The sequence below is a fragment of the Bombus terrestris genome, chromosome 11 (genome assembly GCF_910591885.1).
Source record: "Bombus terrestris chromosome 11, iyBomTerr1.2, whole genome shotgun sequence".
Classification (NCBI taxonomy): Eukaryota; Metazoa; Arthropoda; class Insecta; order Hymenoptera; family Apidae; genus Bombus; species Bombus terrestris.
In genome coordinates, this window is record NC_063279.1 from 12295396 (window position 1) to 12322965 (window position 27570).

Here is a 27570-nt window from a genome sequence, read left to right on the forward strand (position 1 = left end):
TCTCCCCTGTTGCGATTCGTTTCAATTCACTTCGAATTTCCCGGAAATTTCATCCTTCTCTCGTCTCGATTTCAACACTGTGACGTAGTTGAATGGGTTGAAACGATTACTTATCCGATAAATTCTGGTTACAAAAATTGAGAAGGACCTCGATATTTTTAGATCATGATATAAAGACGTTATATAAGAAATATATCTATATTCCAGAAACTTGGTAAGATTCCATTTTTCTAGTCGTATTCTTTTTCGTTTGCCTGATATAAAAATCACTATTCAAGAAGATTTCAACATATTAATAAATCACAATATATTAGGTCATCCCATAAGTTCGTTCCGTTTTTCGAGCGGTTATATATGTTAAGATTGTTTACATACCTTTCAGTTTCATGAAAAAATGTAATCGCCCTCTCGTTGTACAATTTCTTCCCATTTTTCAAGTGCATTGGTCCCTTATCGCCGTATGTTTATAAATCGACACATGAAATGTATACACAAAAATCGGCACGAACTGATGGGATGACCTAATACACGTGTCGTAAATGAAACTTCGTCTTTCTAATTTTGTTCTTCTTCGTTTATCACTAACGTATTCAAGCACAATGCAAGTTAATTTCACTCTACTGCATATAATGTTTACCTCTGTTAATTGTTCTTTAACACTTTCACGATGTATGTATAGTATTCAGTTATATCCAAAGTCACACCAGGCTCGGATGATCATCCACAACTGGGATACTTGGATTTAAATTCGAGGATATTCCAAGGAAATATCCTTGATGTTTGCAACTTCCGCAGAACGTGAAACGCGTACCGAGCGAACCCGAGCGACTTTCTATTTCCGTCGAAGACGATTGATGTCTGCCTTTGATGCACAATTTGTCCGAATGCTCTCGTGAGATTAATTTATAATCGGAAACGAGAAGTTCTAACGTGCCATGGAGACGTCAATTCGACGAATTCGGAACAGTTTTCGGATAGTTCGTTGGCCTTCCATTGTTTGTCACCTCGTTCGAGTTTGTTTCATGAATATGGCCCGAGAGAGAAGGGTGGAATTTTATTCGTGCTGCGGTGGAACCATTGATTGGGCAAGTGACGGTTAAGGGATAAAACAGCAGCGCTCTTTGACACAAGAATTTTACTATTAGAAGTTATTTGTTATAAAGGGTTTGATGGGGGACACTGAAGTTTTCAATCATGTCTGTGAAATAATATTAGTACTACATGCTTATTATATTCAAATTATCATATATATAAGATGTCATATATAAGCATTCTATAAGCAAATTTCAGTGGTTCACAAAAGTATTCGAACATTTGTCAATACGATATTTTGGAAGTTTCTGAGTACTATCATGATCACGTTAATCAAGTTTCGAAGTCAATCTCGAAAAAAGAGTACGTATGATTCGGCTGAACACTATTAACGAGCCACAGTCCAGCGTTCCGGAAGAACAGTCGACGGCGAACCGTGAAATGTTTTTCGGAACGATAAAATTTTTGCTCGTTCTCCGTATCATTCGGTTTCCACTGGACTAAATTAATTACCGTCACGACGACAATTACCATCGCCACCGGCTACGGGAAGCGTGATCGCATCCGATATAATACGCGACGAGATTATCGATGCTTCCTCCATTCGCGAATCAACTTCCACTTTATCACACGTTCGTTTAAGAGTAAAGTTTTCGACTAGATGTCTATACCCTGCGCTGTAATATCTTTTTTTTTTTACAACTTTTCATGGAATTTTATCGCAAAAATTGTTCAAGCAGTAATTTCGAATCAGCTGTTCGTTCAATCTTCAGCCATTTCATATCAAAATACCTATCTTTATGTCCAAATAACATAAAGGCCAGAAAATTGAGAAAAATGAACGTATCATATTTTTCTCGTGAGATTCTCATATGATAAATTCAGCATAGTATGACTAGCGAATTATTACCGATATCATTGTTTGAAACGAGCGTTTCAAGAGATGTATGATCTCCACAAATAACCCCTGATAGTAATTTCCGGAAAAAATACGATGAAAAGATGGTTACGGTAAACAGAGCATCTGCAATGGAATCTATCAATAAAATAAACCTGTTTTTTACAGAAATCGTTGAGCCATCGCGAAATTGTATTCTATCGACGAGAGAGTGATACTCGGAAAACGATACACGTGCGAGAGCGGCAGTAATTCTACCCAGAAAGTGCTGTCTACAAATTCCTTTTCCCTCTAACTTCGCCTGTGTTTTCTTTCCTGTTTTAATTCTATTTGGGACAAAAATGTATGGAACGATAGTTGTTCCATATAGACCATTCTTTTTTATGGTTTCGATATATTTGGCGACTGCATTTCGGCTTTTGCAATTTTTTTACTCCCTCCTTTTATTCTCGCCTTCGTCTCTTTCTCTTTTTTTAATTCTTTTCACCCTCTCGCCGTATGCTATAGCACGTTCCAACGTTTAATAAAACAAATACAGGGGAATTCAATTATCGAACAGGACAGAGCAAAATGTAGCTACGTAAGGCTAGAGTAAAATTGCGATCGTGCTTCAGGTGGCTATTTTAATGGAGCTCGCCAACAACCAACGCCGCTAGCTAAACAATCTTATCGCTATCTGTTTTGCGTTCGGTAGTAGCATTACTCTTATTTTTCCATCGATATATATATATATATATATATATATATATCTTTATTAGACGAGCGGCTTCTTCATATTTTAAGGGCCATTGTGTTTTATCGGGACATAAAACTTCATTTCCGCCGGCCATCTTGCTGCCAGCCAATTCACCTGAATTTGCAACGCCAGCAACACCATCTAGAAAATAAGAACGCGAGGAAGGTTTTCTTTCGGTATTCAAAAATACTTCGTTTCCTCGAATATTTTCCATTTAAAATAAAAATTTGAATCATTTTATAGTTATTTCGAAACTCTTCAAACTCATAAAAAATCATTTCAGCCAAAAAGAAGCCACCCACGATATTACATGTGCATAAACATCAAAAATCGAAAGCCACAGATACGCTTTATGAACAGCAACAAGCTCTTTGATCTCCGACGTATCCACTTTCAAAGTTAAACGCTTTGCTTTCCACGCCGAAAACTAGTCCAGCCTTGGGAATATTCGTTCGCTTGAAAACTTCGACCCCTTTCTCTTTGTCGAAGAGGGTTCGCGCGAAGAGCCACCGATGCACGCAATATTTCGTCAATTCCTTCCCACGGCTGACCTATCTTTCATCGAGAACGCGAATTCCTCCGGAGACTTGGTCCCAGTGTGTTCGCGATGTTTGCTTTCGCTCACGCGCGAAAACAGCACGAATGCACCGTGCCACGGTATCGCTTCGATTTCCGCGGCTGAAATGGCTCACTGCCAAGCAATTCTTTCTTCGTCTGTCTCTACGAATGTTCGACACATCGGCTAGATGGCGGAAGGAACAACGTTCTCAACAAACGAGCAAAGTTTCTTACAACATCGTTAATTTTTCTCCTCGTTGCCCTTCTGCCTTATTAACCTCGTTATCGTCCTTCTTTTGGAACTGTCGGTGTCAGGTTGTTAGATTTCGTTCTCCGTTGCGAAGCTGGTTGGATTTTCGTGACACGTACGTCTCCGTTTATAAGTATTAAGTATAAGTAAACTTCACGAAGTTCTTAGAAAAATCTCTACACTATCCAGCACTTTAGTTCCGAGTTCGTCGTGTCAATAACACAACGTCTTCACCGCCCTGCACCATCCTGCACATCCAAACTACCATCGCAGATGTTCAAACTCTCTCTCCGACAGGATCGTATCTTCGAAATTATTCTCAAACAGCCACCGCAAGGCCGAAGAAGCTTTCCCATTTCAGAGAATATTATCTACCAGAGAAGATCAAGAACCCATAATTTCCTCTAAACAGCATTTATCGTTCTTCAAAACGCAAATTTCTTCAAGGATTTTACACCTCATAAATCTCACAATTTAAACAGCTCTCAAATTGCTCTTAATCAACGTACGTCGTTTTTTAACTAATTAACTGCGAAATTTAATTATAGAGATCTCTCATGGGGTTAGGTCGTGGAGTACGTAAATAAATGCAGAGGACGACGAGTATACACGTCAAACGCACCGAAATAAAGCTTTTGTTTGACGTGTGTACTCGTTAAACGCAGTTAAAACAAAGGATCTCGTGCCTTACAAATATCACAATTCCATCCTTCCTTCGTCCTCTATTTTATACTGTTCCTCTTTTCCCCTTTGGTTTACTTTTTTCTTTCTTTTTTTATTTCTGCGGCTTGTGAAATGTAAAAGAGTGGGACCAACGGGAGGACCACTTCGTGTCGTCGCGCACTCCAGCATTCAGCGAGCGGAACTTCTGCTGTGCACACGTGCTCCACTTTTGCGTTCACACTCATTCCCACTCCCGCACTTTTTTGCATATCTTGTTTTTTCCGAGCGTGGCACGGGACAATTGACTTCCGTCGAAGGATTTTTTCATGAGATGCCACTTAGAACCTCGACCCTACTTTTTCTTCCTTCCTTCTCGTCTAATTTTCTACCTTTTTTGTGCGCGAGTAGTTACGTGTGTGCGCCAGCGCGAACAAAACGACGATAATTATTGCGCTGCCTGGAAACGTTTAGCTTCAGTCGGCTTGTTTTTCAACCTGCCCCCTCTCCCTTCGATTCTCCTGCGTTTATGGTATCTTAGATGGAAAAGAGAATTTCTTCTTGCAAAAGATGATGAAACATGAGACGGGTAAGGGACGCTAAACTGGATGCGATTCTGGAAAGTTTGAGACAATAGTTTGGCCATTCGTACCGATTCGTAAAATTAGACATTCAGGACTCGGAAACTGCAGGCTTTGATATTGGAAATTCCTGAGCAGGAAAACTCGACTTCGACGATGCCTCGATTAGCAGACTTCCATAACGAGAATTTCCAAACTATAAAATACCTACGACATTGCTGTTACCGAATAATATAAGATTCTCAAAATTGCGAAGTCCACATGACTGTGCTCCAAAAATCGTTTCCAATAGCATTTACTATTTTATAACGATGTATTCTTAAATTGACCTATTCAGCTTTGAAACAATTTAATGGAACACTCCGAGTTTTATTTTTATGAAATAAAAAAAAAAAAGGAAAAACTCTGAGTCCCTCGACGTTAAGCAGTGTAACATAACAGTGAGAAAAAGAGACAGAGAGAGAAAGTGGAAAAGTAGGAAGAGAAGAAAATCGAAAGAAGATGAAGGATGAACGACGGAAGCAGCGTGTCGCGGCGGAAGCATGTAATCCTCCATCCAGAATTTCGATTCGTTCGCTCGCAGTATGTCGCTTATATCGTAGCCCTGTTCCATGAGACTTTCCCGTATCGTCGAATATCGTCTCGACGTTACGATATTCCAACTTGTCCCGTTGAATGGGGAAAAAGAAGAGGCAGCCACTCGATATATCGAGTTACTTACGCTATACGGGGATCGATGTCTCGGATAGGAGGACGTGTCTGGAACCGATGCTCGAACACGATTCTTCAGGACCGATGTATTACCAACTTTAAATGACGCATAAGAAAAAAATGTATTATCAGAGATAAGATATATTTTCTTGGATAAAGGAAACGAAGAATTTTATCATTTGGAAGAAATACCTTCCTTCGACATTGCCTTAGTATGCACATTGTGCACTATTAAGCTTTATAGGTTGACTCTGAAGAAATCGCGATCCTATAAATGTAATCGTATTACTTATCTGTGTTCCATGTTATTAAGTTTTATAGGCTAAGCCTGATGAGGTTGCAGCTCTAAAGTTTCGTCAGGAATAGGGATATATGTGAAGAATACAGCGATAAAAGTTTCGTATAAAAACTATAGGAAGGTTTAATTTTGTTTTAATTAATTTTGTTAAAGTTGACATAATTTATAATTATCAAACAAAATATACGTAACTTCTCTCTTAGTAAATTTTAATTTTTAAGAGAACAATAAAGTTTAGGGATAAGCCAAATAGGAAAATGAACTAGTACAATAATCCAAAGATAAGCCAGGTAAAATCTTACGAATTAAGCTTTAGAAACTCGTTAGGCTCCCGTGGGAATGAAACAGGAAAACAAGTTTGCACTTGGTCACACGCTCGTAGGACTTGGAAGCAGGACACGCAATAAAGCAAAGCTGTGGCCTGGGTCTTCAGCGGGAGGAAAAACAGATTTTCCAGGTCAGTGGTTTGCAGGAAGCTTTAATAATCGAGGTTTCCAAGAACAGCGGGGAAAACGATCCACGACTTTCTGCCAAACGTTTTGCCTTCTCACATAAATTTCGTTGAACAGTTGAGTGAAAGACATTTTTCCTACTGCGGAATCTTGAGATATTGTACACATTATAAATATTGTCATAATTTTGCTATAAAATAATACATAACGTTGAGCCCCGGTTGGGTGCAACTTTATACATAATAATCGTAAGTTCAGATTTAACTTTCTACAATTAGAATCTTGCTTGCTTATAAGAAGAAAGAGAAAATTATAGTCAGTCGTCTTAGTTAATTAGTTAATTTAAAACTTTTCGAACTATTCGAACTTAAAATCAGTAACGTTACAGTAGAAAGTGAAATTGTATAAAATGAAGTGAATGATAATACCACATATGATATTTTCCATGGTTTTACGATTAGTCTCGTGTAACTACGCACGTAAAGTCAAGGAGTAAACGAGCACAGATCGTTAATTGCGAAAAGTAGGACAATTAGGAAGGAACACGAGTCAAGCTTCCTTTATCTCGCATATTTCCGGATTTAATTAGCTGCTGCGCGTAACTACGAGTTCGTGCATCGAATTTTAACCAGAGATCAAAACGTAAGGTGCGCCAAACGGAAGTTATGGCAGGTATAAATTAAATGCATCAGCATTCAATCGTACATTTGCCTGCGTTCCATTATTTAACACCTAATATCGTTTGATTTTGCTTTCCCTTGTCTTTTCTCTAATTTATCTCTGTGTGTCGAATTTGAGACGAAAACTCTTCAATGGACACCTGTCGTGATTTAATACGGAACTAAATTATGTGTTCATTAATTCAATGTGAAAATATGAACGAACAAACAAACAGGTAAACAAATTAAGGACGTAAATATACAAAGCAATAAATTGTATGAATATGATAATTAAACAAATATTCTAAACATAATTATGAAATGAATAAAACATATATCGCTATAATATATAGGTATCGTATGTAATATATTACATATAATAAACTGTCAGCTGTTAGATCAATTTCTTAAAAATTCATAACAAAATTTTTTAGGTAAATACTCGTTGACATTAACTCGCACCTACAAGTAGACTTTCTTAAAATATCTATTCTGTTTCAACTACATTTTTCAATTATTGTCAAATATAGAGACCTAACGACAATGAAAAGATATGTGGAACCATTCTGAACGAATCGTTTAAAATGAAAATACAATCGAATTTAAAATCTGAATATTTTTCTTCTTTGCGATCTCTCGCGCATTTAATAACTCGGAGAACGACTCTGAAACGATCTTCGTCCACGACCAGAAGAATTGCAATAGAGCGACGGAATATCTAAACCGGCGGTGTAATGCATAAATTTGCGTGAGAGAATTCTGAACGCGATACCTCACGAAAATTTTAATCGGGAATTTTAAGAGCCAACAGACTCGGTCCGCAATCCTGGTTTATTTCAAGTTACTCTGCAGGTTTTAATTTAGTCGCGCACAGAAGAGCGGCAAAAAGGGAAAATTAACCGTGAGGAAAGAAGTTCGAATGAATTTTTTCCTTTTTCGCAACTTCATTTAGTATATTACCTATCTTTAATGTTTTACAAAGTAACTGCACGAAAAAGTACAAGTTTCAAGGAACAGTTTTAACTTATATTTTCCACAGAAGTCGTTATATCTCGGGAAATTCAGAATCAGGTAATCCGTTGTTGCTAATAATCATTAGAAATCAATTTATTAAACTCGATTTCAAGAAATACGCTGCTTTCTGTTCGCTTCCTGGCGCGTCCATCGCGTGAAATCGACGTAGGTATTGTCCAGTAGTCGCATGCACGCTCATCAAAAGCGCTAAAAAGAGAAATTGTTGTCGAGAGGAGTATGGCGCTCGAGCAGGCGCTTATGCCACCACGAATCGAGTATGTCCCGTGAATAAGTGGTGGATAGAGAAAGACAGAGAACAAAGGGGACTGTGTCGGGGCAAGGGGATGGTAGTCGAGTGGAACACATGCTTTCACGTGGAATCACGTCGCTCTGTTTTTACCGGCTACACGAAGAGAACTGAAAAAGAACGGCGATACACGCGGAGTTGCATCGTCGAAAAAACCGTGCTAGATACGCGATTCCAGCGGTTTTCCATTATTCAGTGTCCGCCCAGTGGAATTTGCCAGGGAACGTCCTCGATGATTCGCGGAAACGCGTCCCTTCCTGAATTTTCGATCCTCTCGCTAGAAGAATTCGACGATTGCCCTCGCGTAAATTTCAGTCGACTATGGAAACTTTAATTAAGCTCACCCCTCTTCTTTCTTTTTTTCTTTTCCCCCTTTTCTTCCTAACTTAGGGGTTCTGGGAAAGTTCTTTTGCTCACGAGGCGAAAAGAACCGTGGAATAACCGTGTGGTGCATGTAACAGCAGCGATGAATCGAGTATAGTTGTCGCTTGATGCGGAGATTGAGGAGTTTTTCACCAGTGTTTCTGATATATGCAAGCTCGTTAGCTACACGAAATGAATCACATTAATGAATACACGTTTTAATTTATATGAGAAACTAACAGTAAATCTATTTGAGAAATTATGTTATAGGAGGGAATTTTCTTCTATGAAAATTATAATCTAGAATAATCTATAATAGTGTGTTAATTAACGATATTAATGAATCGACAAATGACAATTTATCTCTGTTGCACGAAACTTAAAGAGACCAAGAATGATGTAGTAGAAAACGACTAAAATTAAGGTACAATTAAGAATTAGCGACGAATAATCCTTCGTACCAGTAATTTACCTTCAAAAATTAAACGAGTTCTCCCGCAAAGATGGATCATCTCGAACTAGGATACTTACAAATCCCTAATTCTAAAGTATTCACGCGTGAAATTCTCATGAAAATTTCTGTTCATCCTACTCGAATGAACGAGTCGTTGAAAGGAACGCAAGGGTAGATCCTTTTCATAGTCACGTCGGTCTACTCGTGATAATAGAGATTTTCAGTTGCTTTCATTCCGTCAGCTTTTTATCTAGGAAAGTATTTGTTTCTTTCCCCCGCACCACGCTGGCGACCACGGTATTCGTTGCCAACTGGAAAATCCTTTTTTATTTCACCGACATCGCTGCGGGCCGTTCGTTCTGCAACCAGCGACTTGGCACCGGTTACCGCCGTTGAAATTCGGCGACCGGAGGAGAAACAGGGACAGAGAGAAAAAAATTAACGGAACGTTACTCTCTCGCCGGCACTGAAAGTTTCTCTATTATGGTCGAAGTCGAGCACGAGCAACCGCCCCTTTCTCCGCTTCCGCTTGTCAGCGGCTTCCGCGTCGTCGTTCAGAAATCCGAAATAGGTCGCGTAATAAGTTAACACGATAACCGAGTACCTGTTTCGCGGATTTCGCGCGACCAGCTAAATTGAACGTTGCATAATTTATCTATTGACGTCTGCTGTAACAAATACTTTATTCCAAATTAGAGTTCTTTGAATCTGTAACAGTTCGTTTTACGATATTCCCTTTGCTTACGGTTATGCGACGTAGGGAAAATTTCTCGGTAGTCCGAGAACACCGTGATAGAAACTCTTGATATATAGAAGTGCAAGGATCGGGGAATTGGAAATTTGATCATTTGAAGCTTTAAAACTTTTTATTAAAATTCGGAGCTTTGCGTTTTAGGAATTAAAAATTTCTAAATTTATAAATAAGAAAACGTGAAAATTGAAAAATGTCAATATTATAATGTGTCATAATAATCTAATATCGAAGATTTAAATGTTTGAAAATTCGAAGATTTGCGTGTTTGAAAAATGGAATATTTAAAAATTTGAAGTTTAGAAAATTAGATTGTTCGCTATTATTAATTAATCCAAAGGAATAATCATTTGGATAAAACGGTAGCTGCTGTAGAAATATTCGAGAGCAGAGACTGTGTTAGGCGGAAGTAGAATCTGTCTGTACTGACCAGACCTCGTTACATGCCCGGCCATTTACTCAACCGCATCTATCTGAAATTCCCGTAGGATTTTAAGCGAGGTGAGCCATCAACGAATTACATCGACGAGGGTAGCCCTTACTACCCGCTTCCCTTCATCGCCACGCTATTATCTCGTGCGGAATAAGCCTGGCGTTAGGATCGATTAGAACAGCCTATCCAACTCGATTTATTCGATAGGATTTTCATGAATCCACTTTTATATTTTGCACATTTACCATTTAATAATTCAACGGCAACTACAGAAACTACATGGTAGAAGATGACTATAAACTTTTAATTAATAACTACTTGTTTTACACAAATGACAAATTAATTTCAAACCAAAGGTATTGAATTATTGGAATGTTCGTGTTTGAAATTAATTAACGATAGTCAACCAATAACTCAGCATTTCAGTATATGTAATCAAGGATTTTGAAGCAATCAACATTTGAAACATTGAATGGATTCATCTATCCCAGTATTAAACTACTTAGCACTCGAAATATTACCAATCACGAACATCCACTTCAAATCTTCCACATTAAATGACCGATAGTACAATCGCAGCTCCTATTATCGTTGTTCGATCACAATTATCGTCCAGAGTGTAAATGGCCGAATTTCAATTAAATTCCACTTTCAACTATTCATCTACGGAACAAATCCTTGTACATGTGGAGAGAAAATTTTCATGTGGAGGCATCATTTTAGATGACTTTCAGCATAAACGGTCATTAGGTAAATTCATTATTTTCGCCATCCCTCTTCCCAAATGAAAGTACGTCCTTAACTCTCGATGCTGGTTGCCGATTGAACAGTTATTTCTCACGAAGCTTAATGGGAATCGGTGCCAACTTCCTATTCACATCGATCATAGAAAATATCGCTGACACGGTTCCGTTTGACGGATCACAGGCTGCTGGAAAGCCGGAAGACAGCCTCCTCGGAGGCATCTTTTCACGCGTCCTGTTATTAATACCGTAGGCCAGATGCGATTGGCTGACGTGTCTACTATTGGCGCGCAGCCCTTTAGTCAGCGTTTCGAGAGAATCGAGCAATTAATCACGTGCTCGACCGTGCTCGACTCGCGCGCCAGATACGATCTGTGGATTCATCTTGCGCACAGGCCCTTTTGTCATCCGCATGATGCATACCTGTCTCGAGATTTTCCAAGAATCGATCGCCCGTCAACTATTGCCTATTGTTGTGCATATAACAACATTATAATTCATGATATGTACAAAAATACAATAACGTTATATATTTTTATACATATTATACGTATTTACACATAAATACAGGACAAATTTACGTTTTAATTCAAAAACATATAACCAAAAGAAAAATGAACGAAGAATGTATTATAGTACCATAATAGCAGCGCATTCCCAGAATTCTAAGAATAAGAACAAGTAATATTAATCCTAGCTCAAACGCAAACAGTAATCTACCAATTCCTTTGTACTCCGAAAGAGATGAATGATTTTTCATTCCATATCTAACATAGTTCGAGGTAATCCACCTGAAAGACGGAGTAATTTCAACGCGAAAGGAAATCACGTCGTTCCAGACTATTCCATATTAATTTCTCAAGGATGCTCTGGTGGAACTGAAAAATAAATCGTACGTGGCACCCACGGATGTCGATGGACGCGTAGGACGCGATGCATCGATCTGTTTGCGCCCGTTCGTTTCCTGCCAGTGATATGGCACTTCATTATACCAGACGGCATGCACCGTCGAGTTTTCCAATCACGACGGGCGCTAGCGCAACAAGGAAGTCACGGAGATTTACATACATGTTTCCTTATCGAGACGGTACCGAGAAGCTTTCGAATCGACAAAGCTCGCAATGTTTGATCCGGTTTAATAACACAACGTGGAACTTCGTCGTTGGCCACAGGAGAAAAAAGGAAAAAGAAATTATCCTCGCGCGGCATTGTCGTTCCTTTCTCGCTTCACGAGGTAAGAATGCTCGTTGTGGACGAGTGGAGATGAAAATCGCGCTGTTGAAATGGCGAAATTAAATCTTAAAGCTTTGTGACTGAGAAAACGCGCAAATTTTTAGAAAATTTTTCCAGTTGTGTAGAAAGTGGATAAATTCGCTTGGTTTGGAATGTAGAGAGTAAGTAGATTAATATTTACTGTATGAACTTCGAACAAATTTAACAAATTTGAAAGAAATTTCAAACTTTCTACTATCAATATATACCATTTAAAAACTCAAGATGGTCTCTGCTTCGTTATAAAAACAAACTATTTTCTAAATATTTATCGTTGTTATTCATCATACACTTAATACAGATAAATTTCGATAGTATATTATTGTATGAAACAAGAGCATAATTTTTTTGTTTCATTTATTTGAAAAATTTGATTAGCCAGTTATCCTGTAACTAACTAGTTTGGACAATCGATACTGGTTGTATATTCGACATTAATACTCGACAAAATCTATCTATATCACCAGTCCACGAATACTTTCTGCCGGATTACTTCGATTTCGAATCAGACTGGTTTACCATCGACCCATCGACTCTGCACCGTGTAGGCAGTCCGTATTTGAACAGTATCAAAATTTCCCAGACAAGAATCAACTTCCGTGATCAAAATCAAATTATCTCGCATACAATAACGCGATGTAGATTCATTCGCGATATTATATACCGTAATAAACCGTGTTACCATTTTCCCCCCGATGCGCTTTTTACCATGAAGCGAACATCTACCTTCGTTTCGAATAATAAACCAGCAACGTCGCAGGAGTCGTTTTAACGAATTCACCAATTCTCTTCGATATACAAGGAAAAAAAGAAAGAGAACTCTTGCTTCTTTCGAACACCGTTGCATAATGGCTCAAAAGGCAAAGTAGCTCATACATAATTCTATCCTATCCAATCGATGGTACCTGCATTAATTATGCATGCGGATGCGTTTCGAGCGTTGTTTACCTTCGTCGGTGGCGATTAAACGGATTCTATGATCCGATATTAATAACCGAGATCACATTCGCCATCACGTGCCATCTAATAATATCATACACGGTCGGACATCTATTCCGAGATTTCAGAAAGACAGTCCACGAACTGCGGTTGATTCCAGGTCTCGGGTAACTTGCAGAAGCTACTTCAAGAAATTCGCCTCTGAGAGAAACAAGTATTTCAGAAAAACGAACAAAGGCACGTTAATCCTAAAATAATACAGTACCATCAAATTTCCTTTAAATTTCATTACAAAGTTTCCAAACAATCCAATATTTCCTAGTTTTTGGTTTCTTACTGTCCCTCGTGAGTTTAAACTCAGGCGAATAGAAATATCGCCTCGGGACCAGGAATCTGCTTTCAAAGAAACAAAATTTCAATCTTTTCTGCAATCTCCAACTTGTAGAAAGAGGTTTGCAACATTGTCACGATCCCTGCTGACGGAAAGTTTGCCAGGAAAAATTCGTGACCAACCAACCTGGATTTCTTTCTTTTTCAATTTTTCCTTGCTTTTCAGTTTCTGTTACCAATTTAATCCCCATAATCGTAAATACCTTTGTTCATCTAATTTTCCCAAAAGACACCAACAAAATACAGATATTCCTCTAGCATCCTGAATTTACATTTTGAGTTTGCTGTATTCGACGGCTCTTTGCACAAGAGCTGATACTCTTTGGCAATTACCATTTGGCCAAACAGAAACAACAGTGACTGAATTCTGTTGCCTCAAACTTCATTTCTCACTTCATCGCGCGTTTTCACTTCGCCTTCAGCTTTTCAAACTCTCTAAAAGAAAAGTTTCATCATACCGGAAAGCTATGCTCTCTGTCCACGCCAACTTCTCGAAAAATCCACTTCGCCTCGGTCAACCGGTCAGATTCACTAAGTTCTATTCACCTAAACAACCCGACTAGTTTTCAACAACCGAACTGGCGAACTACGGAACGAGATTTCATTACGTTCAGACAGGAGTCTTTGTACTTCTTTTTTCCAGAAACCGCAGATGAAGAGTCGAGACCAACGGTTTTTTTCGATCCATTCACTTCCCGTTTTATTCGCCCACCACGCACAATTAACGAATTTCAAGTTGCAAATGCACGGAAAAAAATGTCCCCTTTGTTCGCTTGCTTTAACTGCAAGGACAACCTCCTTGGAGCACGTTCTCCGAATCCTCGATTCAACGTTCCCTTTATTTTCCCGACGTCTTTGTCTGCGCTTCCTGTTATCGAGAAAACGCGGGATTCTTTTCTAAGGTAGTCGATGGTCGGCCGGGATTCACTCGTTAAAAAAGGAACTCGTCACTTTTCACGATTATTCCACGGCTTGTTGTTACTTACTGTTGTATACTCAGGAATTTTCTTGGAACTGCTCGTTAAAAATGTAATGTAGATCGTTAAACGTGTGCAATTACGTCGCTGCTGAATTTGAGATGAACAGAGCAAGGATATTTATATAAATTTGTATTGTTAGATATTTCGGTTCGATAAACTTGATCAATTTTAATTGGAATTTCACGGTAGATTAAAATTATAGTTATCAATTACCCATTATTACACTCTGGTATAACGAGAATGTCGAGCACCATGATAGTTAGTTTGTGGTAAATGTTTGTATATTTATGATCTAACCGACTGATGCATCGATAAACTATTAATTTATCATGAATGATAAACTTCCAGGTATATATTTCACGTTCTGTACCTTCTCCATCTTTAATTATCCTATCGTGTTCCATTATATTTTTATGCTGGCAGCGTTATCCATGAAGAGAAGAGCGAAAAATATCGCATCCGGGATCTTACTTTACTCCGAAGTACGACGATATCTCCTGGAGGAACCATTAATCTAGCCACTCGAAAGTTCCTCGTAATCATCTCCTTCATTCACTGAGGAACATTGAACAGAATCGCGAGAATCATGACGCTTTTAGAAGCTAGCCTCGAAGAAGAATGATCCCTGGGTCAAAAGGTTTCGGGAAAAATCCTTCAACCCTATTTCCATGAATAGTGGGACTCGGTTTTAAGCAGCAAACATTTGGAAGTCTGATTCGAGTGGCTGCAAGATTTCTATTCGTCATTAAGTCAAGAGATTCTCGAGCGAGTTTCTAACCGTGGCGAAATGAACCCCTACAACTGAATAGTTACACGATTCGACCATTTCTCGACTTTGCAAAATTCTCCACGGGTCCTGTGTATTCGTTAAAATCGAGGAATACACGAAGTTGGCTGGCGTTTGCTGATTTTCCTCGCAAAGCTCGATTAATGGTCACGGTGCACGGAATCGACAGTGGCCAGCTGGGGCCATAGCGAAACGCTCGAGTAATTGGTGAGTTTTAACCGAGAAGAAAGAGCGCTCCATAGGTATTTATGCAAATCGTTGTGTCGCGTTCTATCTTTGGCCAGCAGGTGGTGGCATGATAAAGGCTATTATAGCCGCTGCTCTTCGAGAGACGACGTTCTATATGGTGTACTAGGTGATTCAGTGGATTCGATCTACGACCCAATTGGACCAATTATTTCCCGAAAAATGTTCCGCTTATTCTAAAGTTCTGCATTCCGAGAAATCGTAACTGTGAATTCATTGCAACGCTTGGAAACCTTAGTAAATTATGAAGTTCGCTAATCTTTATTCGCGATAAAATACAATTATACTATATTATAAAGTTTAATAGAATCGAATATTTAAATACAGCAACATTTTATGTGAATCACTATGGTATCCTAAAGAAGGTTAATTGCTCGCGGACGATGCCGATGCTCATTCGGCTATCAAGAATTCGAATTTCGTGCTTTTTCCATCCTCGTAGAAAGAAAATGAAGACTAAAAAGAGGTTCCAAGCGAACTAGAAGATAAAACATCGACTATATGTCGAAGATAAAAGAAACACAGGAGGTGGTTTCTATCTGGCATTCATCAGCGAGCCCACGGGAGACCCATCCGCTTTCCTCGTCGAGAAATCGAGCGTTCCGCTAAATATACGCGGCCGATTTATCTCTGTCAAAGTCGAATGGCGTGCGAATCGCGCTATACATAGAGGCACGTGTGTCGCGCTCTCGCAATGTGAATCCCTTCCAGCTCCATTGAGAAAAGAATCGGTGAAAAATTTGCTCGGCTCAACGACACGCTCGAACATCTCGTCGCTTAGCCGTGACATTCTTGGCAGCGAGTAACTATCAATATTTTTGACTCATGTTCTATTCTAAAAGTCCTCAGAGCGTTTTGAAAGTGTTGTCGCCTAACCTCAGCTGGAAAGACAAAGTGGAAAATAAGGGACAACCGATTACGACATAGAGAAAATTTAGATTATATAGAAGAAGAGGTAGAAGGAGAAAATGATAATAAACGAAAGGAAGTAAAGATTCTTATCGCTTGAATGTGTCTGTGAAATTCTTACAACTACAGTACTTTTACGTCACAGTGGTTAAATATAAGAATGCAATAAGAAAAAATCAAAGGCCAAGCTCAGAAGAATTTTGATTGCCAATGTAGAATTTCAACAATGATTTTTTTTTCTTTTTTATCATATTGGCGATGTTCCATAAAATGATCATTTTTATAACGAAATACAAAAATATGATTAAGTATGTTAATGCAATAAATATTGCTATACATCACGCGTTTGTTTCCGCATTTTTCATTCAAATTAAGTGAATTTAAATTAGAGGATTTAATCGATAAAAGTTTAGTTAACTATGTAAAATTTCGTTCCAACAGCTACAGTTGAAATAAATGGCGCTCTATCGTAATCGTAAAACAAATCTCGTTCGAAACAAATCTCCACGCATATATTCTTATTTTGTTTCTCTTATTCAGTCCTCGGTTCCAGGGTAAATAACCCGTTACAACGGTGAATCGAGGTGCATTGAAATTCGTCGCATTTAGTCGAGCTCGAGACTCAATCACGAACCTGCATCCCAGAACTTCCAACGAAACTTGTCGAACGTGTCGCCGCGTGATCGACTTCCTCGAATTCCGCCGGTTCGAGGTGCTTTCTCGCGCTCGAACCGGTAGATCGGATGGTTGCATCGAGTTCAACTTCTTTGCAAAACGCCCACAAGAATGAACTTCTCCATCTTGCAACTTCTGCTTTTACACGATCGAATGCTGAATGTGAATAATCACAGGAAGAATAATTTACAATTGTAGAAAGAGATTCTGGAAGAAAAATTTCGATGACGAATGCAAATTTAACAATTTATAATGTCGATTGGAAAGCATCGAATGTTTTTTTTAAATACAGCGTCGTTTATTATTAAATATCCAAGTAATTCGGTCGATTTATAGCAACAGTTGCTGAATTTGAACGAAATATACATATTTATGATGAATTAATAAATAATCAGAAGCAGCATACACTACCTCTGGAATGAAATCAGAAAATTATATATTTAAATTACTTATTAAAAGATGTATCAATAAAATCAGTTACTCGTATTAATATTCGGACACTGTACTATCTTTATAATTACTGGTGTGTTTAAGAGGGAATGATTTAGATATTAAATCGTTTATTTTACAAACATTTACATTTATCGTAAATTGAAAATATATAAATAATTCCATTTTGATAGCAACATTTAATTGTATAATACATTTTAAATAAAAAGTCACATTTTCACGCCACGTTAATGTTCCGACAATTTATGAAATGTAAATATTCTATATATAAAATTCATGAAAAATTGCGATATTAATATTTTGCCGTATGTCCGTTTTGTTTAATGACCTCGTATAACATTTTCAGCATAATAAAAATAAATTCTTTTTAATAGTCTGAAGAAATAATTCTTTTTTTATCCTCGTTTACAATTCAATTTTTGAATTTATTAGTGTTTTTCTGATTCTTGGTCTAATTGAACTCATAGATTCGCTATGATTCGAATTTAAGTCCAAAGATTGCGGAGGCGAGTGTAAAACATTAGGACAATTGTATAACAAATATATATGTATTATTCTCGTCTTGTATTTTGGATCGTTGTCCTAATAAAATTTGGAAGTACTTTGTATTCCTATATTGTTTGCACTTTTTAGCAGATTGTTTTTTAGAAGGTCTAAGTATCTATCCTTATCTAATATATCTTCGATAAACATTAGTTCTAGTATCTATCCTTATCTAATATAACTTCGATAAACATCAGTTCATCCACACTAACACTAGAAATACATCCCCATACAATCACAGAATCTCCTCCGTGTTTTAAAGTAGGTTCTAAATTTTGGGGTTTTAAAGCTTTATTTACTCTACGCCATGCTATGCTTTTTCTATCCGAACCAAAAATGCAATATTTACTCTCGGCGAATGTAACATCATTCCGCCAATTTTCAGGCCTTTTAAAGAACTCTTTAGCGAAAGCCAATCTATTTTTCCTGTTTATTTAGTTTATGTGCAGTTTTCCTGTTAGTCGGCCATTAAACGCATTGCGTCTCATTATTCTGCGAACTGTTTCAGCACTGACTTTTTTCCTAGTTTCATGACAAATATCTGAGGTCAATTACTATAATGCGGATTTTCTTTAACTCTTCGTATTATTCTGCTTTCCTCCTTTTCACTTCCCTTTTTGTTTCTTAAATTCGATACTGTCTTCTTCTTTATATCTTTTAATAACATCTGCAACTATGCTCTTCTTCGTCATTAATAATCTTGCAATTTCACGACAATTTTTACCTCTTTTTCTATGATAAATGACAAGTTGTCTTTTACCAAAACTGGTATTCTGTCCTTCTCATGACATTTTAGATTTCAGACATTAGTATTTCGAAATATAACTATGTACTGAGATAGAACTTTATTCTAGCAGTGTGTATATAAAACAAATCAATTTTACAGTTTGAATGGTTTCTAAGAACTGCTAGATTATAGAACATACCATAGTGTCCGAACATTAACAATTAAATCTTATTGTTAAAATGGAATTATTTATATACTTTCAATTTACAATAAATGCTTTATCAGTTTGCAAAATAAACGATATAATATCTAAATCGTTCTCTCTTATACATAGCGATAATTACAAAGATAGTATAGTGTCTGAATATTAATGCGAGTAACTATATTTTCATTATAAACCAAAATTAAAAAATCTGAGAATTCTAAAATTGTGCACGACTAAATCAAAACAAATATTGTGTAGTTAACGAATTAATAAAATTACCATTAGAATATAATAAAATTATTACAGGTTTATTAAAGTAGAATAAGTATAAATTAATATACACGACAAGTATTTTTCATATGCTCCTTTCTTTCTTGTACTGTACATACAATATACATACATATAATAATATACAATAGATAATTATTTTTTAAGAAACCACATTTTATCCACATTTTATACATATTTTTATGAACTGCTTGTCCTTCAAGAGGCATAGAGTAAAACAGAGTATGTTCACCAGTCGGTCCATCAGTCATATTAATACCGTTTTTTCCTTCGCTACGAATTAGAATTCGACAATCATTCCCGAGCGTTATAAACGCTCGAATGGATATCCATGCAGATTTTTGCGTCATTCCATTAGAGCGTGTTCGCGATACCGAATCGATTATTGAACGCCGAACCAAAAAAGGGAGGCTGGATTCAATTTCGGCGAGAAATATCGTATGCCTCGGACGATCCTCGATAATGAATGAACCGACTGGAAAGTTCAGGAATTAAAATACAATGCCTCCAGATCGACCCGGTAAATGAAGCATTCAAAAATCGATCACGCTTTCTTTCAAATTGATAAAAGTCCTCGTTCGCCTTCGAACCGGAACCAGAAGCTGATTCGGTAAAATTCAAGCTTTAATGGCGGAAGCAATAAATCTCACCGAGGTCTCGCCAATCAGCAGCAACTTTGATCATCCAGCAACGATCGATAATTCGGTTCTCCGTTTCGGTTCGAACGTTTCTATTTCCAAATGGATTCGTTCACTTCTTGGCTACATTTTTCACCGTCGCGATTTTCACTCGCGAGAATTAAGTATCACTTGCGAACAGAGAAAACAGGGATAGAAAGATTGAATGTACTACTTTGTCGAAGAAACGATTTCGAAGAGTCGAAGTTGACGAATGTGAAGAGAGGAGAATAGCGAGCAAGGATGAAAATAAAGGTCAAAGAACGCAACAAACAAGAAAGTCAATTTCGCGTGTCTGGTCAGCGCACGCGGAGATTAAAGCTCGAATTTTTCGAGGAGAACGATTTTCGGATCCGGAAATATCCGTTCGAGTTTGTTTCCACACCGGTCCACGAAGCGAAGCGAACGCTTCCATGCTCGTGACTGAATAAACACTCGTCCACTGTCTCATTCTATGTCTCTTCCCCTCTGTTCGTCACTTTTATCTCTCTCCTACCCTCTATCCATCTCTGTTTCGTCGAACAAACCGCGACCGGTTCGCTTTTGATTTCCCTTTTTAGTGGGAAGCCTGAAAGAGACTGGCAGGAATTAGTGGCTCAAGAGAGCGAGAGAAAGAAAGAATGAAGGAAGAAGAGAGGGGAAGAATAGGAGAAATTGCGATGATGCTTCTTGTCGTCTATTAATCGCAGCTCTTAATTCGTTCGTCCTTTTGTAGCGGGCTATTTCGAGACTGGAGCGAGAGTGAAATAGTAAATATATAGTTGAAAGTATATCGAAGATTTGTCGCCGTACTTAAACTCTGATGGCTGCGTATTATAGAGACTATTATACAGGTACAGATAAAGAGACGTACTATTGCACGGAAAATTCTTAATTTCGCAATCGTTTACGTTTTAAACCTAAAATACATGTTAATTGTATAAAGAGTTTCGGTAATCATGGTAAATCGACAAAGCGGGCGATTCCATGTGAAAAGATGCATGGAAAATATAGGATAACATCTTTTCATACGATGCTTGATTTATAAGAACTAATGTTACATTTGTATTCCATTTTGCATACCTGAAAATAAACTTCGTCGAACTGCGTATTTAACTATTAATATTGTTCGATCTATGTTGACTCATAAGTTTAGCCAAGTATTTCATAAACATAGAATTATGGCAAAATTATTGCATCGTAAATAGTAACGTGTGCGTCATTTGAAATTATTTATTGTAGCAAAAATTTGCGTTACTTTCCCCTACTAAACTAATACTCCTTTGTTCCAAAACAACTCCTTTAAACATTAATAAAATATCTATAATAAATTAAAAATATAGAATTTCTGTTTGAGTGAAATCTATCTTATGAAACAATTCCTTGACAAGTTTATCCATGGTAAATATAAAATATTAAATTATTCTTTGAATTTTGAACGGAATCCATGCCCATCACTTAATTATCTCTAAGCCGGCAGCCAATTGTTTTCAATTGGCTCGTTGACTGCACGACGAAACTTCGTGGACGTGGTTCGAGAAACCGCAAAAAATTGCAGGTTAGCGAAGCACGGTAGAAGTTTGTAAAATGCGGGTCGACAAATAGCCGGTGCCGTAGGTAATACAAGTCTGAGAAAGTTACCTTATAGTACGATCGTTCGCTAACCGCAAGTAATACTTCCTTTTTCCCGCCACTAAATAACGAACGGAAGGGACAGAAGAGGTTGGTTCAACGAACTACGATGCTCCGGTTATGGTCGTCGCAGAATTTTCGTGGTCCAAGCCACGACATTTGGCAAGAGACTTTAGCGGCAACGATAAAACGACGAAACCGTCTGGTTCATTCGCTAACTCTCATATTTCTTCCTGCCTGATGAAAATTCTAACGAGATTACTCGAAGTTGAAGATGCAGCTAATGAAGGATGGATCTCGACGAGAGTCGTAAACCTATTTTCTCGAAACACAGTTTATTAAACAGTTTATTATAGTATCGTTGGGTTACAGATGCTCACCTAGACTCTGGATATTCCTGCAATTTTATATTTTTATCAACACTATTAAGCAAATGGAATCTAAATAAAAATCAGTTTCATCTACTAAATATCTTATATTTGTATATATTTATATTTGTGTATATTTTATACATTCTGTAAATTTTTGGAATCTTAGATTTCCCAAAAATTCATAAATGTCCACGATCTAGCGATCACCAAACTACGGGTTCTTATGAAAAGTAATTTGGGAAATTTGAGAAATTTCGTTTACGCTATTACTTGAAATTATTAGTAGGTAGATACCTAATAAATTTCACGATCAAGAAAGGAAATTACTATTCGAGAATTAGACGCGTCTCGTGTCCTATTCAAAACACATTGAAAGTTCCCACGACATTTCCTCGTTCTCGATTGCGAAATTCCAACGCGAATACCGAACACTCGAATGATCCCAGGTTCGCGCTCTGGTCTGTGGCACTCGTGGCACGTGACACTTCCGAAATAGATGCTCTCCGTTGTCGCGATGGTCGCATATTCGGTTATTCCCATCTTTCTTCCAACCACCCTTCTTTATGGCAAACGTGTAACGAAACTAAACAAGCCATCGTAAATTTATGGAAATAGATTTAGAGATTTCTCAAATCCATACTCGTAACTCAACTCATCTATTTTATATTATATTATAGTTATTATACAATTATCTATCTATGGTAGAATTTAATGGATAAATTTCTTATCATAATTTCTTTCAAATTGTTTCAGAAAGTACACTTTAAAACATTATGAAATTATAGAATTTAAATGTACATTAGTAAATTAATGTACAGATCATAAAAATTAATGCTTCATAATCATAGCAGACAGAAAATTATAAAAATTTGTTTGATATCTTCGGTTTTTAAATATCAAGTTGATTCAAAAGAACACTGAAATGCTTTCTTATGCAGACGGTTAATTAAACACACAGTAGATAGCAGTTGTACGTAATTTGTACCTTGATATTTCAGCTAAAATTTGATCTACATTGCTTTCGCTGCAACGTCATAGAAGAGTGGAAAAACGCTTTTGTGAAGAACGTTCTCGATAACTTTGTATGGATTGGCCTGATGTAAAATTTGTTGAGATCTTGAAATTTCTTTGGATAGAAAGAAGAATCGAAACGTTGGATTGGAAAGGAAGGTAAACACACACCTGTTATGCGATATCCACGAGACAGGAAGCCAATGAAGGGAGCGGGAGTTGACGTAGGAACCAGATGGCCCTGACCTAGGGGAGAACCGGGACAAGTCCGGTTTCCATGGGAACCGAAACCCTCACCTGGAAGACGATCTCGCGGTGTGTCGCATAGTCAGGGCAAAAGCGCATCGATCTTTCAACCACCTGGTTGTTGTGATTGAATGGTGCGTGCTTACCATTCAGGACTTTTTCATTGAACGAAAGTGAACCACGGTGGTTGACCAGTTAACATCAATGACTCTTTAAATAGGAACGAAGAAGAATAGGGAAATATAAATTTAACTCTGCCACGTCATTTGTGTTGTTTTCAAAGCCATTGTATTTCTCTACCGTTAAAAAATGTCTACATTTGAGAAATATACGGAAGAATTGTTGTTATATCTTTCTCGCTTAATATTGAGTGTACTTTGAAATTAGTTAATTAAACCAAATTATTAATTAAACCAATTAATCAGAATTCTTAAGAAACCGCGCTATTTTGTAAATGTTAGTTGAAGGATTACAATGAAATTCCAAATAATAGGTTTCGCTGATTTAGCTTGTTTCTATTGACGCGACACGTCAATCAGAATCTATGTCGAGAGACAAGGGTTTCGAGTTTCACCGTGTACCTAAAGGCTTTCAATAGCTTCTCATCCGAGGACAAAATAGATAAGAAAGCTCGTTTATCCGGTAACTATCAATTAAGTTTGGTTCGTGTTACGTTTTCGGTTGACAAACGATGCAGTGAAGCCTAATCGACTCGGAATTGTGTAATACAATTTAGGTACTAATTGTCTGTTACAATTTGTGCAGAGTCGATACAGTGTATCGTAATCTATATATATATACATGCGCTCTATATTTGGATTTCATACGGGAAATATATTTAAACTTCTTTTTTATCATCACGATCAGCAAAGATCAGTATTGTGATTTAAGACATAGATTTTGAGTACGTAAAATTCATAGAATGAAAGAAGTTGCAATTCGACTTTTAAGCAGTCGTAATAAATTCGAGTACACTTACCAAAAATTCTTAACCAGCAATTTTTCAACCTGCATTACAATATTCAAAGTTGTACACATTCTTTAAGTTCGTTTAGTTGTCTTAACAAGAGTAGTGATTTTAACGAGTAAAGAACACCAGAGAGTAATTAACACTCGCGCAACTCTCGAACATTTCTAAACAAAAATCAAGTACTAAAATTCTACTTTGAGTTCGTTCTCTGACCTGAACCACTAAAATACGCTTGCTTTACAACCAAAGGTCAGCTTCATCTTAGAAAGAAGCCCTTAACATCACGTTATAAATTATTTAAACGAGCGGCTAGAAAGGTGGAACGATAATTAACTTTTGCATTAGCATCCAACATCGATTCACCAGTTTCTCTGAATTCGTGGATATTAATTAGATAACACTGGTCCATAGCCACGACTTTCCCACCCTTAACAAGATAATAATTAGCATATTAATGGTCCACGCCAGAACTTCCGCTACCAGCCAGTTACACGGATATTGGACCAAAGTTCTGGTTGTCTGTGTCACCTCTACCTGCTAATGAAAAATCGAACCAGCGTCCACAGAATTAATCGCACGATCAAATTTGACGCTACGAGTGTTTTAAAGTCGTTACAATTGCAAATGTGGAAATAAAATGACGATTTAACACTAAAGCAACCAAACTCTAACGTATACCGAAATATTCTGCGAATAATTACAATGAATCTCGTATGGCGAATATTATATTCGTTAATGCCTTTGTTAGTCTTGTCTAATAAATTGTATCAAGATACAGTTAGTTGAACCACATGTGTGGAAATTAAAATGCTAATCATTGGTTGATTTTCTTCTCTCAACATCTTTTCTACATAAAATTTGATCGTATAACAGCAGATATTTTGAGTGTTTACGCATAATTTCCTGTGTTCATAAAACACGTTATAAAAAGTATATAAACGTCACAACAAGTTAGTGGATAATCAAATTTTTAATCAATTATACAAATTTACATATATTCCTGTAAAAACGATTAAACGCACAAACACAGTAATCTCCCATCGCCATCATTTCAAATATTTAATCAGACTCAATGACTAAATCGGCCATTCGAATTCGAAGATAAATAGAACGTTCAAACCTGAAAATAAATGGGCCAGCCGGGGTCGTTCGAGTAAATAGGAGCGTTCCAAGGGACCAGCCAATCGCGTTGACTCTCCTGACACAACACCATCCCCAAATCTGCGACTTTGCAAGTCAGATTCGTCTCCCTTCAGGGCCACCCCTGTGATTCCGGCGTCTCTGCACGGTCCTCCAGAGAATTAACGGAAGGACCGTCGATTTTCGTTGATTATGCCTCACTTCCTTACATTACGGATCGCAAAAGAACAGCTTTTAAGGTGAAATTAATTTCGTTCCTCGTTCCAAGAAATATTCAATATTTTGTGAACGAGATATTTTGAAAAATTTAATGATATACGCGATATTATAATAGATAATTCAGTCGTAAACGCTTATAAAACTATAAAGAATTTAAATGCACAAAAATATATAGATTGTTTACTATAGATTGTTCTGAATAATCAGAGGCTTTCCACATAACTTTGATCGTTATATTCATTGTTTTGTGTATTACGCAACGATGCTTTTTAAAATGATTATTTGAAAATAAATCTTCATCGCAGAATACTAAAACTTCAAAACAATTTTAAATTGCGTATAAAAGGGCAGTTCACGCAATAGCATGGAGCTTCGGATTTAGTCGTGCACAGATAAAGGAACGGTAATTTCGGTGTAGTTATGAGATTCATATCTGGCATATAAACGTCCCGTAGCATGGTTTTCGGCCCCCTTTATCTCTAGGACCCTCGCGCGTATCACAGATCTCTTCAAATACCGAGTGGACCTTTCCGTGGGCGTAATACTGATCTCGACCGGTCGTCGAGCTTCGATCTTTCGGACGGGACCTCGTAAAATTGTCCCTCGTTTCTCCCCTGAACGTCTATCGACGGCGAAACTTCTGCCCAGAGGTTCATTCAGTCTGCAATTACTCGATGGTCACTCGACGAAAACCGATTGTTGCCGAGTACTCGCGTGGCGGATATCAGGATGATCCTTCTGTATACCTCGATTTCCTTTTTTTATAACCGTCGATGATGGTAGATTAAACGTACGGATGAGTATAGATAAATTTTGAGAATATGAGTACGATCTGAGATATGAGTAAAGTTATAATAAGTAATGCTACTCACACATCTTGGCGAAAGATTTGTCATTGTGTTGAAATTTATTGAACGATATTCGGAAGATATTTCAATAATTAACAGGAATTTTAGTGAATTTAAAGAAAAAGGAGTATAAGTAATGAAGAAATAAAATTGAAGATATGAGATAATATTTATAATATTAGGTCATCCTGAATGTCCATTGGAACTAAAAATTTCTAGTTAAAATATAGTCCATAAAGTTCAATGCATTTTATAAGACATGTTATAAAAAATTTAACGCTACTCATTTCTCGAAAAGAAAAAAATTACTGAGAAACATTTTTCGTGTATTGACAATGATTTCTAAATTCTTTTCTTCGTTGTATGAAAATTATCAAATGTAGGATGGAAAATTAAAATCCATCAGAGATAAATCTAACACAGTAAAACATAAATTGGTTTCTTTAACGGTCGACTGGATAACAGTGAACTGACCGACGTTGGTTGCCATTCGCATTTTATATCACTCCGTTTTATCGTTACTTGAGCCGAGGGATTGTTTAACTCTACTCGTTACAGAGGCGGCCAGAGATGCGAATACTGTGCATATTTTTGTTTTGTAGCCTTGCGTTATACGACAGACATTAAACGACTTACTAGACAAGTACCAACAGAGTAGCCAAAGAGAACGTCGCTAAAAAGCGTAATAAAATATGATTTTACATATTTCTCGCGTTGGAACCATCAACACCCACTCTGTGACGCCAGCCAATTGATCCTCGGCTCGACTCTTGAATCGTTTATTGGTTTTTTATGACTGCGTTACAATTTGTCAGCTCTATTAATTGTGTATAAACCTCTATGTCGCCTCACAAATATTTTAATAAATTTCTAATATCTAATCTAAAAAATATCTAATTAATACTTTGTCGTATCGAATTATTCGAAAAGAATATTTAATTCTTTGTTAATAATATACTCTGTACAAAGGTATGATTTATCATAGGATTAGTAAACATATGTATCTTTTCACAGATTAATTTACGCTTTTTCAAATTGAATTATTTAAACAGGATATTTTATCTTCTTTTAGTAATACACTCTGCAGAGGTATAATTTAATCTAAAATTGTGCCGGAGCATCAGCAATTTACTGATGAACGAACAGGAGCAGGAACATTTCTAACA

The 27570-nt window shown here is 37.2% G+C and overlaps 1 protein-coding gene across 3 annotated transcripts in view; it reads right to left on the minus strand.

The window, feature by feature from the left end:
* LOC100643585 (dipeptidyl aminopeptidase-like protein 6) overlaps positions 1 to 27570 on the minus strand; it is a 116308-nt gene that overhangs the window by 49611 nt on the left and 39127 nt on the right. The window contains exon 1 of one of the 3 annotated variants that reach the window (XM_003399177.4): positions 19962 to 20399. The exons of the other annotated variants lie outside the window; for them this stretch is intronic. The gene's annotated coding sequence lies outside the window, so the exon portion shown is untranslated. Of the gene's footprint in view, positions 1 to 19961; positions 20400 to 27570 lie in introns of those variants that run through there. 3 annotated transcript variants of the gene reach the window in all.